Below are 16,095 nucleotides of genomic sequence, written 5' to 3'. Positions count from 1 at the left end.
ACCTCAGGAGGAGGAAGATGGACAGAAAAAAAAACCCATATGTTTCCCCTTTTAATGGGCAGGGATTAATAACAGGAGGTATGTAACGTACAGCAGCAGGTAGAGGAGGAGGAGGAGGAGGAGGAGGAGGAGGAGGAGGAGGAGGAGGAGGAGGAGGAGGAGGAGGAGGAGGAGGAGGAGGTGGTGGTGGTGGTGGTGGTGGAGGAGGAGGAGGAGGAGGAGGAGGAATCCTTCCAGGCACCTGAAAAGCCACATCTTTTAGGAAAATGAAGACATCAAGTAGAAAGGGAAAGACTGGGTTTTATCTAATCTAATCTCTCTCTCTCTCTCTCTCTCTCTCTCTCTCTCTCTCTCTCTCTTTCTCTCTCTCTCTCTCTCTCTCTCTCTCTCTCTCTCTCTCTCTCTCTCTCTCTCTCTTTGTCTCTGTCTCTCTGTATCTCTTTCTCTCTGTCTTTGTCTGTCTCTCTGTTTCTCCCTATCTTTGTCTCTCTGTCTGCCTCTGCCTCTTTCTCTCTCCCTGTCTCTTTCTGTCTCTGTTTGTCTCTCTCCCTGTCGTTCTGTCTCTGTCTCTATCTCTCTTTCTCTCTGTCTCTTTGAATGTCTCTGCCTCTCTCTGTCTGTCTCTCTGCCTCTCTCTGTCTCTGTCTCTGTGTCTCTCTCCCTGTTTTTCTGTCTCTGTCTCTATCTCTCTTTCTATTTGTCTCTTTGAATGTCTCTGTCTGTCTCTCTGCCTCTCTATCTGTCTCTCTGTCTGTCTCTCTGCCTCTTTCTCTCTCCCTGTCTCTGTCTGTGTCTCTGCCTCTTTCTGTCTGTCTCTGTCTGACTCTCTCCCTGTTTTTCTGTCTCTGTCTCTCTGTCTCTGTCCGTTGCTCTGCCTTCTTCTCTCTCTGTCTCTGTCTCTCTGTCTCTGTCTCTCATTAGTGTGTGTGTGTGTGTATGTGTGTGTGTTGCACCTTAAGCTATTTCAACCAAACATGGTACACAGATTACTTACTCTCTGGAAACAAATACTGTGGGGGGGGGGGGTAAGACATCCCTAAAACCCTCGGGTTGTGTGTTCTGTTAAGATACAGCCTGTTGTGCCTTAAAATGGGTTCTACTGTACAGTGCTCACTGTGGAGTTGCCATGGTAACAGCTTCACAGTAGTCCATAGGAGTTACCCCTCTGGTAAGGGGGGAAATCCAACATTAGAAATTGCAGCGACGTTCATGGCAGGAGGGATACATAAATACCGGATTATCAACTAAACAAATAGCTGTAAGTTGAGAATTAAATCTCTTTTTAGCCTTGTAGTCCCACCATTACCGAGCCGAGAATTTTCTAACCCTGCCACCCTATAATTTTGTGCCACCGTTCACCGTCCTCTATTTCAGGACAGCCCTCGTTTATCTCCGAGAAGACTTTTAACATATAGGACCATCCTAAATAGTCCATTTCCTGCCTTGAACGAGGTCAAAGGTGTATGAAGCTCCATCCATGCTCAAGAATCTTTTATTACCTCGCGCGGGTCTCGAGATACCGTAAAATTAAACCCCGGATTTATACAGCGTAGAAATAATTCTTCTTTGAATCTTTCCCCGAGGATGTGCACTCCCCTGTTTAATATGCAAGAAAACATGTCCACGTCAAGAAAGGAAGATGGCTCGAATTGTCCAGAGAGCTGAGTTTGCAACCTCCGATGAGTCTAACACGATATGATGGACATCAATGTGCTCAGATGCTAAAATAAGACTCCGGTATCATCAGGGAGATTTTGAACAAGCAGCTATCTCTCAAGAAAGGAAGGCTTGTTAGCCTACCCCCCATGGCTACAGCTATAATCGGATTTTTGCCCTTAACAGAATAATGGAGTTGGAAGGGACCTTGTAGGTCATCTAGTCCAACCCCCTGCCCAAACAGGAGACACCTACACCGTTTCTGACCGAGGGCAGTCCAGTCTCTTCTTGAAAGCCTCCAGGGATGAAGCTCCCACAACTTCTGAAGGCCACTTCTGTTCCATGGGTTGATTGTTCTCACTGTCAGAAAGTTCCTCCTTGTTTCTAGGTTGAATTCTCTCCTTGTTGAGTTTCCATCCATTATTCTTTGTCTGGCTTTGGAAAATAGCTTCATCCCCTCCTCTCTGGGGTAGCCCCTCAAATATTGGAAGCTACTATCCTGTCTCCCCTAGTAGACTAGCCATGCCCAGTTCTTGCAACCGTTCATTGTATGTTTCAGCCTCCCGTGCCCTCATCATTCTGGTAGCTCTGTTATGAAGCTCCCATAATTTCTGAAGGCCAGTTATTCCATGAGTTGTCAGGAAATTTCTCCTTAGTTCTAGGTTGCTTCTCTCCTTGATTAGTTTCCACCCATTGCTTCTTGTCCTGCCCTCAGGTGCTTTGGAGAATAGTTTGACTCCCTCTTCTTTGTGGCAGCTTCTGAGATATTGGAGCACTGCCATCATGTCTCCCCTAGTCCTTCTTTTCATTAAACTAGACCTACCCAGTTCCTGCAACCGTTCTTCATATGTTTTAGTCTCCAGTCCCCTAATCCTCTTTGTTGCTCTTCTCTGCACTCTTTCTAGAGTCTCCACATCTGTTTTTATGGTTTGGTGACAGGTGGACTCAATAACCACCATTAAAACGGTTTCCCTTGTCATCAAATTTGCGCCTCTATCCAGGCGTCCCCCAAAACGTGGAGACGGTTGCTAAAATCAGCGACTCTACTCTCCTGGATAAACCTTGGTCCCAAAAAAAAAGGAGACTTCAGCGCTGCCAAAGGAAAGCTGGAAGCCATCCATTAAAGCGTTTTCGTTGCTTTTCTCAAATTTTTTTTTCCCCCTCGGAGAAAGATGGCCAAGGAACGATAGGGCCGTGGTTTGACTAGCTTTGCTTCACATGAATGAAGTTCAAGTCAAATTTGGCGGGAAAATGAACTCGGGTTAAGATACTATGCTTTTACGCCTTCGGGGACGGGAAGCCTTGTCGCTGTCAATTGGTCCTAATGGAATAACAGAGCTGGAAGGGTTCCTTGGAGGGTCTTCTAGTCCAACCCCCTGATCCACCAGGGAAGCCTTATTAGCAGTGATGTGCCGAAATCGCACGCTTGCCACAACCCACAATATTCTGCATGCACATGCCCTATTTTGGGCCTATCAGGACTCCATGAAGCCTCCTGGGAATAAAAAAGGGGGCCCAGGGGGTGCCACACCCTCCTGTGCTCCACCCCTGCCCATGCATGCACAACCCCTTGCCCTATGTGCATGCGCACATGGCTTCCCACACAAGTGCATGTGTCTCCTGCATGCGCAGCAGACACCCCAAAACCAGCTCACTGGTGGGAAGTGCCCATCCATGCGCAGTAGAGCTGAGTTGGGCAACACCTTGTGTGCCTGTAGAGAGGGCTCTGCATGCTACCTGTGGCACGTGTGTAGAGTAGAGTAGAGAGTAGAGTAGAGTATAGAGTAGATAGATGAGTAGATGAGTAGAGTCAAGTAGAGTCGAGTAGAATAGAATAGAATAGGAATATAGAATAGAATAGAATAGGAATATAGAATAGAATAGGAATATAGAATAGAATAGAATAAGAATATAGAATAGAATAGAATAGGAATATAGAATAGAATAGAATAGAATAGGAATATAGAATAGAATAGAATATACATTAGAATAGAATAGAATATACATTAGAATAGAATAGAATAGAATAGAATAGAATATAGAATAGAATAGGAATATAGAATAGAATAGGAATATAGAATAGAATAGAATATACATTAGAATAGAATAGAATATAGAATAGAATAGAATAGAATAGGAATATAGAATAGAATAGAATATACATTAGAATAGAATAGAATAGAATAGAATATAGAATAGAATAGAATAGGAATATAGAATAGAATAGAATAGGAATAGAATAGGAATATAGAATAGAATAGGAATATAGAATAGAATAGAATATACATTAGAATAGAATAGGAATATAGAATAGAATAGGAATATAGAATAGAATAGAATAGGAATATAGAATAGAATAGAATATACATTAGAATAGAATAGAATAGAATATAGATTAGAATAGAATATAGATTAGATTAGATTAGAATGGAATAGAATATAGAATAGATAGGACAGTGATGGGCAACTTTTTGGCGTGGTGTGTCAAAAATCGGCAAAAAATCGAGCATACCTCGCGTTGTGTGTCACTTCGACAAAAACATAAGACTCTCTGTGCCGGCCTGACTGGAGAAAGGCGCGCACTGTTCCCGCGCTCCTCTCCTGCGGGTCCTCCCTCGCCGCGCTGATGACGTGTGTGCGCACGGCACGCACGCCTTACCAGCAGCCCCTGCGCTCAGAAAGGGGCGGCGGCGATACAGTGAGTGAGTGTGGGCGGGGGAGATCACATGTCCCGCCCCCCCGTTCCTCCAGCACAGATTCTTTCATCCTCGGCGGCCGTGCAGGAGCCGAGGATGAATCGCATGAAATCCTGTGCGTGTCGCCCCAAATGGCTACGTGTGTCAGCACTGACACGCGTGTCATAGGTTCGCCATCACTGGGATAGGATATGGAATAGAATAGAGTAGAATAGAGTAGAATAGAATTGAGAATAGAATAGAATAGAATAGGAACAGGAGCAGAATAGAATTGAGAATAGAATAGAATTCTTTATTGGCCAAGTGTGATTGGACACACAAGGAATTTGTCTTTGGTGCAGAAGCTCTCGGTGTACATAAAAAGACAAGATACATTCGTCAAGAATCATAAGGTACAGCACTTAATGAAAGTCATAGAGTACTAATAAGCAACCAGGAAACAATCAATATCAGTATAAATCGTAAGGATACAAGCAACAAAGTTACAGTCCTGCAGTCATAAGTGGGAGGAGATGGGTGATGGGAACGACGAGAAGACTAATAGTAATAGCAGTGCAGACTTAGTAAATAGTTTGACAGTGTTGAGAAAATTAGTTGTTTAGCAGAGTGAGGGCATTTGGGGGAAAAAACTGTCCTTGTGTCTAGTTGTTCGGGTGTGCAGTGCTCCATAGCATCATTTTTGAGGGTGGGAGTTGAAACCATTGATGTCCAGGATGCGAGGGGTCTGTAGATATTTTCACAGCCCTCTTTTTGACTCCTGCAGCGTAGAGGTCCTCAATGGAAGGCAGGTTGATAGCCATGGTTTTTCCTGCAGTTCTGATTCTCCTCTGAAGTCCTTGTCTGTCTTGTTGGCTTGCAGAACCAAACCAGATCCTTGTGTCACCTTCAATGTGCTCCATAACATCACGTCTTCTGCTTCAGTTCCTTGTCTACACAAAAGACCATGCTGTAACTTTTGGCAGCCCTCCTCCTCCTTCTCTTCCCATCTCACAAGGTGGCATCATCCATCACTTTTAGAGGAAGAAAGGGAGAATTTTGTTCCTTTTAAGGACATGTTTTTTTTTCCTCTTCTTCCACCAGAAAAAAAACAAAACCCAGCCAGATTTCCCCCCCCCCCAAGGGGCTCCCGTAAAGGAGAAGCAAAATATTTAGGCGTCAAGGGACAGTTTCTTATTGAGGGAAAATTAATGTTTGGAGGATTCGGTGAGGAGGCAGGTGAGGGGAACCGAGGGATGTGGGTAGTCATCTCTCCCCACTCCACAAATTAAATCCGAGGATTGGAGGAAGGAGAAGGAGCTCCTTTTGGCATGGAGGAGACCCTTCCCCGCCGTCAGACACGCCGAGGGTCCCCAATTTAGATTGTTTTAAAAGAAGATTTTTAAAAACACACAGGAGGGGGGTCTCTAATTTTGGCAGCTGTTTATTTCTCCCCTGCATCCTTATGGACTCCAGCTGTTGTAGAGCAATGGTGCCAGAGGCCCATACTCCTGTTCCTTGGCTATATTTACTTGGTTCTGATGATGGGAAGTGTAGTAATGGCCCTGGGAGGATCCAGTGGGGGGGGGTATTTGGGGAGGGGGGCACTCCTCTGGAGACTCAGCATTTTATTAGGGTTGAATTTTAATCTAGCTCAATTGTACTCTGTCTCCTTCTTCTCATCTATCTCCTCTTTCTCCTCTTCCTCCTTTTCTGTCTCCTGCTTCTCATCCCTTTCCTCCTCCCTTTCCTCCTCCCTTTTCTTTCTCCTTTTGCTTCTCAACTGTCTCCTGCTCCTTCCCTTTCTCCTCCTTCTTCTCCTTCTCCTCTTTCTTCTCCTTCTCTTTCTCCTTCTCATCTATCTCCTTCTCTCCCTTTCTTCTCTTCCTTCTCTTCCTCCTTCTGCTTCTCATCTGTCTCCTTTTCCTCCTCATCTGTCTCCTCCTCCCTTTCCTCCTTTTTGTTTCCCCTTTTGCTTCTCATCTGTCTCCTCCTCCTTCTCTTTCTCCCTCTCCTTCTCATTTGTCTCCTTCTTCTCCTTTTCATCTATCTCCTCCTCCTTTCTCCTTTTTTCTTTCTCCTTCTGCTTCTCAACTGTCTCCTCCTCCCTTTCCTCCTCCTTTTTCTTTCTCCTTTGCTTCTCAACTGTCTCCTGCTCCTTCCCTTTCTCCTTCTCATCTATCTCCTTCTTCTTCTCTTTCTCCTCTTTCTTCTCCTTCCTTTCTCCTTTTCATCTATCTCTTCTTCTTCTCCTCTTTCTTCTCCTCCTTCTCTTTTTCTTTCTCATTGATCTTCTCCTCCTTTTTCTCTTTCACCTTCTGCTTCTCATCTCTCTCCTCCTCCTTCTCTTTTTCTTTCTCATTGATCTCCTCCTCCTTTTTCTCTTTCACCTTCTGCTTCTCATCTCTCTCCTCCTCCTTCTCTTTCTCCCTCCCCTTCTCATTTGTCTCCTTCTTCTCCTTTTCATCTATCACCTCCTCCCTTTCCTCCTCCTTTTTCTTTCTCCTTCTGCTTCTCATGCCTCTTCCTCTTTCTCCTCATCTATTTCCTTCTTCTCTTCCTCCTCACTTTTCTCCTCCTCCTCCTCTTTCTCCTATTTTTCTATCTCCTCTCTTTTCTCCTCCTCCTTTTTCTCTTTCTCCTTCTGCTTCTCATCTGTCTCCTCCTCCTTCTCTTTCTCCCTCTCCTTCTCATTTATCTCCTTCTCCTCCTTCTCATCTATCTCCTCCTCCCTTTCCTCCTTCTTTTTCGTTCTCCTTCTGCTTCTCATGTCTCTTTTTCTCATCTATTTCCTTCTCCTCCTCTTCCTCTTCCTCCTCCTCCTCCTCTTCCTCCTCCTCCACCACCTCCATTTTCTCCTCTTTCTCTTTCTCGATCTCCTCCTCCCTTTTCTCCTCCTTTTTCTCTTTCTCCTTCTGCTTATCATCTGTTTCTTCCTCCTTCTCTTCATCTATCTCCTCCTCCTCTTTCTTGTTCTCTTTCTCCTTCTGTTTCTCATCTGTCTCCTTCTCTTTCTCCTTCTCATCTATCTCCTTCTTCTCCTTCTCCTCCTCTCTTTCTGCTTCTTTCTCTTTCTCCTCCTCCTCAATCTCCTCCTTCCAGCTCCAGTACTCGATACGTAGCGCTTCTAAGACATTGTTTGAAGCAGTTGACAGGCTCCCATCCAGGCACAATTCCCATTCTCTGGAAACTAAGCTCTCCAGACCAGAGAGCCTCTGGATGAACAAGCCCAGGCATGATTCCTTCCCTCATTTACTGCTCCAGATATTTTGGCCAGATGCTTACAGATTCCGCTGGAAAGTTTTGGAAACTTTGTGCTGTAGTCTCGGGAGGGGTTAAACAAACGAAGCTGGGCGACATGAGACTGGTCACTTTTGATGCTCAAAACATATTATGCAACTGTCGTCCAGCTCCCAATGAGTTTTCTGTCTCTGAAAACAAGCTTCTGTTTTCCACCTCATTTTAGATTTGGTCTGTTCATTTGGAAGGCGTATTTCTGAGTTTATGTTTGGGGTGAGATTCCCTCGCTCCCTCTTTCTTTCTTACCTTCCATCCTTCCTTCCCTCTTTTTCTCTCTCCTTCCTTCCTCTTCTATCTTTCTTTCTTTTTCCTCCCTCCCTTCCCTCCTTCTTTTGCTTTCTCTCTCTTTGCTTTCTTTCTTTTTTCCTTCCTTCCCTCCCTCTTTCTTTCACATTCTTTCTTTCTCTTTTCTTTCCTCCCTTTGCTCCCTCTTTCTTTCTTTCTTTTCCTTTCCTTCCTTCCCTCCCTCTTTCTTTCTTTCCTTCCCTCCCCCTTTCTTTCTCTCCTTCCTTCCTTCTATTTCTTTCTTTCTTCATCTTTCTTTCCCTCCTTCCTTCCTTCCCTCCCTCTTTCTTTCTCTTTCTCTCTCTTTCTCTCTCCTTCCTTCGTCCCTTTCATCTTCCCTCCCTCCCACTTTCTTTCCTTCCTTCCATCCTTCCTTCCCTCTTTCTCTCTCTCCTTTCCTTTCCTTTTCTTTCTTTCTTTCTTTCTTTCTCTCTTTCCTTCTCTCTCTCTCTCTCTCTCTCTCTCTCTCTCTCTCTCTCTCTCTCTCTCTCTCTCTCATTGTCCAAAGCACTCTCTCACACACACAAAAAGCTTCATAAACCTATGATCTCCTGCTCAGAAAAATAAATAAAACAGTCACATAAATTACATAGATATCGACTGCATTATAATGCTCAGATCGACTTTGTGAAACATTTTTTTTTTAAAGCGACAGAGCGACATTAATTCACAAGTCAATAGCAAGAGAATAGCCTTTGTTTCAGGGCATAATAATGTCAGAAAATGAGATTTATTGAAGGCCACCAATCTTTTCTAGAAGCCCTCCATTCTGTTGCTGCCTAAATACAAGTAAGGAAAGAAAAGCTACTTTTCAGTTAGGATTCAATGAAAAACAAAGTTGTAACTTTTCCCCGCTCCTTAATATTCATGGCCATCCATTTCTTCCTTTTCAACAAGAAAGTCCCTTTCTTTTCCTCCTTTTATTCTCCACCTTTTAGAACGGAAGAAGCTTCTTGGACGAGAAGCGAAACGTCTTCAAGGGGGGAAAAAAAACCAAGCCCAGTTGCCTTTTTTTGCGGGGGAAAAGGCACCTTTATGGCATCCCGGTTTTAACAGATATTTAGCAGGTTAAAAGAGTTGGAAGGGGCCTTGTAGGTCATCTAGTCCAACCCCCTGCCCAAGCAGGAGACCCTACACCATTTATGTCCGATGGCAGCCCAGTCTCTTCTTGAAAGCCTCCAGGGATGAAGCTCCCACAACTTCCGAAGGCAACTTCTGTCCCATGGGTTGATTGTCCTCCCTGTCTTAGGAATTCTTAGGAACTGTCTCCTGTTAGGGAAACAAACAAACCAGCTGTTCCTGATTTGAATTCAGCGCTCCCCTTTCTCTGGAAGGCCGGTGAGGCTTTTGAGCCTCACCCAAAATCCCTCCGAATGAACAACTCCAAACGACTAACGCTTGAGACAGCAAGGCTTTGGAAGGCGTGCAAGAAGAGAGTGTAAAAGAGAGAGAGAAAATGGTTTTTGGAAAGCTCGCTAAGGGAACTTTTCTTTCCTCGTTTATCTTCATTTGCATGAGTGCTTGTCTCCTCTAAATCAGAGCCAGGGAACTGATGGTTAGCAGAATTGGCCCAGGGTAGGAGAGAATCAAGGACAACAGCCACTTTCTAAATCCCTTTTAATTGAAGCAAAGTTCATATTGACCCAGCCAATTTCTTTAAAGGGTAAAGGTTCCCCTCGCACATCTGTGCTAGTCGTTCCTGGCTCTAGGGGGCGGTGCTCATCTCCGTTCCAAAGCCAAAGAGCCAGCGGTTTCCCAAGACGTCTCTGTGGTCATGTGGCCAGCATGACTTCTGAAGAGGAAGGAGAGGAAAGGAAAGGGAGGGAAGGAAGGAAGGAGCAGAAAGTTAAGAGGAGAGGAAAGAAGGAAGGAAGGAGAGAGGAAATGAAGGAAGGAAGGAAAAAGGAAAGAGGAAATGGGGGAAGAAATATGAAAAGGTGAGAGGAAGGATTGAAGGAAATGGAAGAAGATAGGAGAGGAAAGAGAGGGAGGAGAGGAAAGTTAAGAGAGGAAGGAAGGAAGGAAAGAGGGATGAGGAAATAGGGGAAGGAAGAAGAGGAAAAGACAAAAGGAGAGGAAGGAAAGGAAATGGAAGGAAGGAGAAGAAATGGGGAAGGAAAAGAGGAAGGAGAGGAAAGGGAGGGAGGAAAGGAAGAAAAAGATAAGAGGGAAAGAAAAGATAGGAGAGAAGGAGTGATGAATGTTATGTTTGCAAGTCAACTTTTCATGGAACGGGCAAGAGAGAAAATATTACTGGTTTTGTTGCAGGCAAAAAAAAAATACAACCTTGGCTTAGTTCCTTGGTCTTCGCAGCTGTTTTCTTCAGATGTCCCATGGTATCCCAAGCGCTTTCCCGAGGCTAAATTTTCTTGAGATACCTTGGGACCAGAAGCCCCTCCAATGAGTGCCTACCAAGTAGGAGCAACGGCTCCATTCCTTTGCAAGCCACATCTCTAAAGCTTCCAGTCCTGTGAAGCCGGCAAGGGTCTCCTCCCTGTCTTGGTGAAATCTGCCCCTCGGCCATCAGAGGGGGCTCCCGCACTGTCCAATTCGGAGCAGGGAGGAGGGCGAAGGCTGCCAGCTGACCTTTCTCAAATAGTTCACGGGTTTCCTGAGTCAGTGCTCCCCTCCCTCCCCATCCCAGCTGAAGGGAAGCTAGGGGGCACGGAAAGGGGAGACAGGCAGCGTGCAGCCCGGGACACAGGAGGCCCTGCATCTTAAATTCAGGAGAGAAAAATAAAGAGGAAATAGAATAGAATAGAGTAGACTAGACTAGAGCAGAATAGAATAAGGGAATGTAGAGTAGAATAGAATAGAATAGGAGAATGTAGAATAGAGTAGAGTAGAAGAGGAGAGAATGTAGAATAGAGTAGAGTAGAATAGAATAGAGTAGAAGAGGAGAATGTAGAATAGAATAGAGTAGAAGAGAATGTAGAATAGAGTAGAGTAGAATAGAATAGAACAGAACAGAACAGAAAATAGCATTCTTTATTGGTCAAGTGTGATTGGACACACAAGGAATTTGCCTTGGGTGCCTACGCTCTCAGTGTGCATAGAAGAAAAAATGCATTCATCACAAATCATAAGGTACAACACTTAATGATACTCATAGGGTACAAATAAGCAATCAGGAAACAATATCAATATAAATCGTAAGGATACAAACCGCAAAGTTACAGTCCTGCAGTCATAAGTGGGAGGAGATAGGAACGATGAGAAGACTAATAGTAATAGTAGTGCAGACTTAGTGAATAGTTTGACAGTGTTGAGGGAATTATTTGTTTAGCAGAGTGATGGCGTTCGGGGAAATAACTGTCCTTGTGTCTAGTTGTTCTGGTGTGCAGTGCCCTGTAGTGTCGCTTTGAGGGTAGGAGTTGAAACAATTTATGTCCAGGATGCGAGATGTGTGTAGAGATTTTCACAGCCTTCTTTTTGACTCGTGCAGTGTTACAGGTCCTCAGTGGAAGTCAGGTTGGTGCTAATTGTTTTTTCTGCAATTCTGATTCTCCTCTGAAGTCCGTGTCTGTCTTGTTGGGTTGCAGAGCCAAACCAGACAGTTATGGAGGTGCAGATGACAGACTCAATGATTCCTCTGTAGAACAGAATCAGCAGCTCCTTGGGTACTTTGAGCTTCCAGTTTTAAAGCTTTAAGGCTACATTAACAGAGTCAGAGCCGGAAGGGACCTTAGAGATCCTCTAGTCCATCCCCCTTCTCAAGCAGGAGACCCTACATCATTCCGGACAAATACCTGTCCGGTTTCTTCTTAAAAAACCCCAGTAATGGAGTGCCCACCATTTCTGAATCCCACCAGTCAATTGTTCTCACAGTCTTTGGAAGAAAAGAATGGAGACATTGTCCAACTGGGGATTTTCTTGGAAAGACACCAGGTGCCCCATAAAAAAAAACGATGGAGGTAAGATTGGATCCTGGCCTGAACATCTGTGGAGATTCTCAATCACCCAGGTGACAGTTGGTTCAAAGGTGCATTTTCCAAAAGGCAGCTGGACTTTCTTGATACCTTTTCCACCTCCTTTGAGAACATTTTGCTTGTCATCCAAAAACATCTTCAGGAAGAAGAAAACCCCAAAAAGTCCAACTGCCTTTTTTTGGGGGGGGGGCACGCTTGAGATGAGCCTGGAATGAAGGTGGGGGGATGGTTAGGGTGCAGTACTGAAGGCCACTACAGCTGACTGTTATCTGCAGTTCAGCGGTTCTAATCTCACCGGCTCAAGGTTAACTCAGCCTTCCATCCTTCCGAGGTGGGTAAAATGAGGACCCGGATTGTTGGGGGCAATATGCTGACTCTGTAAACCGCTTAGAGAGGGCTGAAAGCCCTATGAAGCGGTATATAAGTCTAACTGCTATTGCTATCGCTATTGCTATAAATCCAATGTCCCATGTCTTAAAACAGCAGCAAAAGTTTGGTCTTCTCTTATCCTTTCCTAGAAGACAACCCTCCCCCCAAAATATCTATCTCTCCTGTCAACTATGGATCTTGCAGAATATAAGTTGAGGTGGCTTTAGCCCTATCCCAAAGAAATAGCTGTCATATTGAAAATGAAGAGGGATCTTGGAGTCTTAGTGTACAACCAATTAAACATGAGCCAGCAGTATATGGCAGCAGCCCAAAAAGCCAATGAAGTCCTAAGTTGCATTAACAGAGGGATTGAATCAAGATCAAGGGAGGTACTAAGAACATTCTATAAAGCCTTAGTAAGACCACACCTAGAGTACTCCATTAAATTTAGGTCATCACACTATAAAAAAGATGTTGAGACTCTAGAAAGAGCGCAGAGAAGAGCAACCAGGATGATAGCAATAGCAGTTAGACTTATATGGTTTTGGTTTGGTTTTATTAGAATTTGTAGGCCGCCCTTTTCCCTGAGGGGACTCAGGGCGGCTCACATAAAACTGGGAAGGGGGGGATACAAACATCAAGATAGAGACATATAATAAAATGGTAGGCAACATACATTCATCATTCGGGAGGGGTAACTATCCTTATCCCCAGGCCTGACGGGCGAGCCAGTTCTTCAAGGCTATGCGGAAGGCCTATAGAATATAGAATATAGAGTAAAAATTAGAATATAGACTAGAATCAGAATATAGAATAGAATTGGAATTAGAATATAGACTAAAATTAGAATTAGAATATAGAATATAGAGTAAAAATTAGAATATAGAATAGAATCAGAATATAAAATAGAATTGGAATTAGAATATAGACTAGAATTAGAATATAGAATATAGAGTAAAAATTAGAATATAGAATAGAATTAGAATTAGAATATAGAGTACAATTAGAATTAGAATATGGAATAGAATTAGAATATAAAATAGAATTAGAATATAGAATAGGATAGAACAGAATTTAGACATATACCACTTCACAGTACTTTATAGCCCTCTCTAAGTGGTTTTAAGAAGTAAGCCTCTTGCCCCAACAATTTGAGTCCTCATTTTACCCACCTTGGAAGGACGGAAGGCTGAGTCAACCTTGAGCTGGATCAGGATCGAACTGAGAGCAGCGGGCAGAGTTAGGCTTGCAATACTGCATTTCTAACCACTGCTCCACCGTGGCTCATACTAGACTACATGATGTCTGTTTGAATCTGAGGGACCTGTTTTAGGTGGGCTTCCTCAGGAAATGCTGTGTAACAGAGAAGATAAATAGGGTGCTATTTATCCCTCAAATCCCGACTCACAGCCTTATGGTCTAGGTTACTCTCTCATTTTGCTCCTCCCTTTCCTCTGGATGGTCTGTTATGCATAATACCTCATCCTAACCATCCCATAGGTAGCCATTTTGATGTAGTGGTAAAAGCACCAGGCTGGAAACCAGGGGACTGTGAGTTCTAGCTCTGGATTAGCCACAAAGCCAGCAGAGCGATCTTGGGCCAGTCCCTCTTTCTCAGCTCTAGGAAGGGGACAATGGCAAACCCCTTCCAAAAAATCTTCCAGGAAAACTGCAGTCAAGTAGTGGCTCAGTGGTGAAGATGCTGAGCTTGTTGATCGGAGAGGCTGGCAGTTCGGCGGTTCGAATCCCTAGCGCCGCGTAACGGAGTGAGCTCCCATGACTCATCCCAGCTTCTGCCAACCTAGCAGTTTGAAAGAAAGTAAACAATGCAAGTAGAAAAATAGGAACCACCTTTGGTGGGAAGGGAACAGCGTTCCGTGCGCCTTCGGGCGTTGAGTCATGCTGGCCACAGGACCACAGAGACGTCTTCAGACAGCACTGGCTCTTCAGCTTTGAAACAGAGATGAGCACCGCCTCCTGGAGTCAGGAACGACCAGCACGTATGTGCGAGGGGAACCTTTCCCTTTAGAATGCTAACATTATGTTCTCCTCGCAAAGTGAATCCTTCTGAGTTCTTTTGTATCATTTGACTTTGCCCCTTTTCTAAGGTTCACACCCCTTCCTTCCATCCAGCTGTTTTGACTCCCAGAGCTTGAGATCCTGAAGTTTCGACCTCTGGAAAAATGCAAGTAGAAGAATAGGAACCACCTTTGGTGGGAAAGGAACAGCGCTCCGTGTGCCTTTAGCGTTGAGTCATGCCAAGGTGGCGCAGTGGTTAAATGCAGCACTGCAGGCTACTGCTAGATCAGCAGGTCAGCGGTTCAAATCTCACCGGCTCAGGGTTGACTCAGCCTTCCATCCTTCCGAGGTGGGTAAAATGAGGACCCAGATTGTTGGGGGCAATATGCTGACTCTCTGTAAACCGCTTAGAGAGGGCTGAAAGCCCTATGAAGCGGTATATAAGTCTACTGCTATTGCTATTGCTATTGCCGGCCACAAGACCTCCCTTCCTTTTCTAGCGACACCCTCCTACCTGTCTCTCTGTATCCCCTTCTCTCTTTTTGCAATGCCCCATATTCTTACCCCCACCCCCAACCCTCCCTCCAGATCAGGAAGGACACAGGAAGCAGCGGCACCACCAGCAGCCAAAGGGAAAAGCTTTGAGACACGCACAGACGCGGCTCCTTGACGCTAAGCCAAGACTTACGGGAATCATTTCTGGCCTCCTTTTTGAGAAAACAAATATAGCACATTGGTTTTCTTTGGCTGTTTGGACTGGGGGTGGGGTGGGGGAGGGGGCGGCTGCCTTGGGAGAGGGAGGGGAGGGGAGGATCACTCAAGGACACACATTAGCTGTCCTGATCTGGAAGAATAGGAAGCAATCGACTGGAACGGAGAAGGGGAGAAGGTGTTGACACACCAAGGACAAGCCAAGTGACAAGCAGAGAAGGCCACTTGAGCTTCCCCCCCCCCCACACTCTGGATGTGCGGTGTCATAAATATTGAGTCATAGCAACTGCGAGCTTTCTACGCCCCTTCTTCTGGCCCACCTCTCCCTCAAATGGAAGCCCATGGGTGGAGGAGTTGGGAGCAAATCGGGGAGAGGGATCCCTACCGTTTCTTTTGAGGTTTCCAGGACATTTCCTATCACCTGAAATCACCTTCCCGGATGCTTTTACCTGGGATGAACTTTCAGGTGGGTGTTGGACTGGTTTGTTCTTGTGAAGAGAGTTGTTTGTGGGATTGCTTACATGTGTGGCCTCCTCCAAGTCTCCATCCCTTAACCGAGTAAACCTTTAGAATGGGCTACATTCCAGAGAAGTCTATGGAGATTCTCCCATCATCCAAGAAGCTTCTTCAACTCTGAAGAGGTGACAACTGAAGAAGCTTCTTGGATGAGAAGAAGAATGTCTTCAAGGAAAAACCCAAGTCCAGTTGCACCTTTGGGACTAAATGTGTGTGGAGATTCTCCATCATTCAGGTTGTCCCAAAGGTGCTTTCTCAAGAGGTCACTGGACTTTCTTTCGCTACTCATCCAGGAAGCTTCTTCAGTTCCAACCAGTGGGGAATGGAAGGATTCCATCAGAACTGAAGAAGCCTTGACTGGTTAATCAAACTGGCTCTTCTGTATATTTTCTCCTGGACTCCACAACCCATATCTTAAAGAAAAACAAAGTTAAGAATCAGACAGTCCGTCTTCTTGCCTTCCTTCTTAATCTTCTAGAATGTGGTGATGGACATCTAGAAAGAGTGCAGAGAAGAGCAACAGAGATGATGAGAATAGAATAAGAAAGAGAGTAGAGTAGAATAGAGTAGAATAGAATAAAAAAGAATAGAGTAGAATAGAATAGAATAAAAAAGAATAGAGTAGAGTAGAATAGAAT

Source organism: Thamnophis sirtalis, unplaced genomic scaffold (assembly GCF_051295495.1).
Source record: "Thamnophis sirtalis isolate CommonGarterSnake01/CBP01778 unplaced genomic scaffold, rThaSir2_p1.2 scaffold_2, whole genome shotgun sequence".
NCBI classification, from domain to species: Eukaryota; Metazoa; Chordata; class Lepidosauria; order Squamata; family Natricidae; genus Thamnophis; species Thamnophis sirtalis.
Note: the sequence above shows the minus strand (reverse complement) of the source record.